General features: G+C 41.0%; 1 pseudogene; it reads left to right on the top strand.

Annotated features, from left to right (window-relative positions):
• The first annotated feature begins 400 nt into the window (after positions 1-400).
• Positions 401-519, top strand: LOC120613266 (uncharacterized; annotated as a pseudogene).
• The last annotated feature ends 2,048 nt before the right edge of the window (positions 520-2,567 follow it).

The following is a 2,567-nucleotide window of genomic DNA, read 5'->3' on the forward strand; positions in this document are numbered from 1 at the left end:
ATATTACTCCTTGTGTTTTTTTATCTGCTGTTATTCTCAGTCTTTTTAAAATCTTTTTTACAACTTTATTGAAATATGAGATAATTAGTTGCTCATATTTACATTGTACAATTGAATGAGTTATTTTTCACTTATAGTTGGCATATAATAATATATTCATTTCAGTTGTACAGCATAGTGATTAGAGATCTATGTAACTCAAAAAGTGATCACCCAACTAATTCTAGTACCCCTCTTGCCCCTTACATATTTATTCCAACATTGTTGACTATTTTCCTTATGCTACACTTTATATCTCCATGACTATTTTGTAACTATCCAATTGTATTTCTTAATCACTTTGCCCTTTCTCCCCCCCTCAACCCCCTCTCATCTAGTAGCCCTCAAAATAGTCTCTGTAGTCTACAGCCATACTACCCTGAACACGCCCGATCCTGTCTGATCTCAGAAGCTAAACAGGGTCGGGCCTGGTTAGTACTTGGATGAGAGACCACCTAGGAAGACCAGGTGCTGTAGGCGTAAAAAAAGAAAGTCTCTGTATCTATAAATTTGTTTCCATTTTTGTAGTTGTTGCTGTCCTTTATTTTGTTCTTTAGATTCCACATGTAGGTGAAATCATGTGGTATTTGTCTTTCTCTATCTGACTTACTTCATTGAGTACAATACCCTCTAGGTCCATCAAGGCAACAACTTTTTCCATCCCCTTCCTTTTAGCCTGTGCGTGTCTTTTAATCTGAAGTGAGTCTCTCCTAGGCAGCATATGTAGGGGTCTTGTTTTCTTATCCATTTAGCCACCCTATCTTTTGGTTGGAGCACTTAATTCTTTTCCATTTGAGATATTTGTTGGTAGATATGAAGTTACTACCATTCTATAGTCAAGTTTTAGATACATGCTTTTTCTTCTTAAAGAATTCCCTCCAACATTTTCTGTAATATTGGCTTGGTGTTGATGGATTCCTTTAGCTTCCCCCCCGCCCGCCTCCAGGAAGCTCTTTATCTGTCCTTTGACTCTAAATGATAGCTTTGCTGGATAAAGCATTCTTGGTTGTAGATCCTGGGTTTTCATCACTTTGAATATTTTGTGCCAAGCTCTTCTGTCCTGCAAAGTTTCTTTTTAGAAATCAGCTGCCATTCTTATAGGTGCTTCCTTGTAGGTAATTAACTGCTTTTCTCTTGCTGTATTAAACCTTTGGCATTTTAAATATGGTATGTCTTATTGTAGGCCTCTTTGGGTTTATCTTTTTGGGACTCTGAGCTTCCTGGGGTTGTATGTCTATTTCCTTCACCATGTAAGGGAAGTTTTCCATCATTATTTCTTCAAATATATATTCAACTTCTTGTTCTATCTCCTTCAGGTACCCCTATGACGTGGATATTGTTACCCTTAATTTTATCCCATTGGCTCCTTAAATTATTATTATATTCTTGGTTACTATTTTCTTGCCATTCTGATTGGGTGACCTTGGCTTCTTCATCCTCTATATCAGTGTTTTGATCCTCTTCTTCCTTCCTCCACTCTGATTCCCTCTAATATACTCTTTATCTCAGATAATGTATTCTCCATTTCTGACTGGTTCCTTTTTATAATTTCCATTTCCATTTTTATGTTTTTTTATTTCTTTGTTGAAGTTCTCACTGAATTCATCTACACTTCCCCTGAGTTCACTGAGCATCTTTATAACCAGTGTTTTGAACTCTGCATCTGTTAGATTGCTTGACACTATATTTCCTGAAGCTCTGTTCTGTTCTTTCATATGGTTTCTGCTTCTTTGTCTTCCCATTTTGGCTGCCTTTCTGTGTCTGTTTCTATGTATTCAGTAAAGCTCCTAAGTCTCCTGGTCTTATTAGCATGGCTTTGTGTAGTAGGTCTTCAGTGGCCCATTCCTAAGAAGGATTCATTTGCAGGTCAAATTTAGCCCTAGGCTGTGCCCCTATGGGAGCCACCTGTTTTGATTCAGCAAGCAATCCACAGATGCTGTGCATAATCGCTTCAAGAAGCCACACCAGAAACTGAGGTCAGCTGCCACAGCTGTGAGTCTTGGCGCTTCTCAGCAAGTGGCACAGAAGTTGCTGAGGATACAACTGTGGCTTGGGTAGGGCTGCAAGTTGTGAGAGGCAAACTTTCATGGAATCCTCTGTTATCCAGTTCGATGAAGTCTCAGCTATGGTGGCACTGGATCTGCACATTGGGAGCCAGGAGGGCTCAACAGAGGAACAATGGATACTGCCAGCACTTCTGCTTGGAAGAAAGCCTCATCTCTGTTCCTCACTTCAACAATTCAGTGCCCTCTGTAAGTCTTGGTGTCCCCTGAACAGCCAACTGGGCACTGGTGCTCAGAATGAGCATGTCCATCACCGCAAAGGTCTGCTCGCAGATGCAGCCCCTTTAAGAGGCGTCTGCAGCTGCTACAGCCTCTACCGCTGCCGCAGCCTCTGTCCCACTCAGCTGCTGTGGACCGGGCCTTGAATTTTTGCCCCCTCCTACCTCATACCATTGCAGGATGATTTCTTATTTCTCTCCCTAGTTGTAGGGCTTCTGTTCATCCAGACCCCAGGAGACTCTGCTT

Source organism: Pteropus medius, unplaced genomic scaffold, assembly GCF_902729225.1.
Source record: "Pteropus medius unplaced genomic scaffold, Ma_sr-lr_union100, whole genome shotgun sequence".
NCBI lineage: Eukaryota > Metazoa > Chordata > Mammalia > Chiroptera > Pteropodidae > Pteropus > Pteropus medius.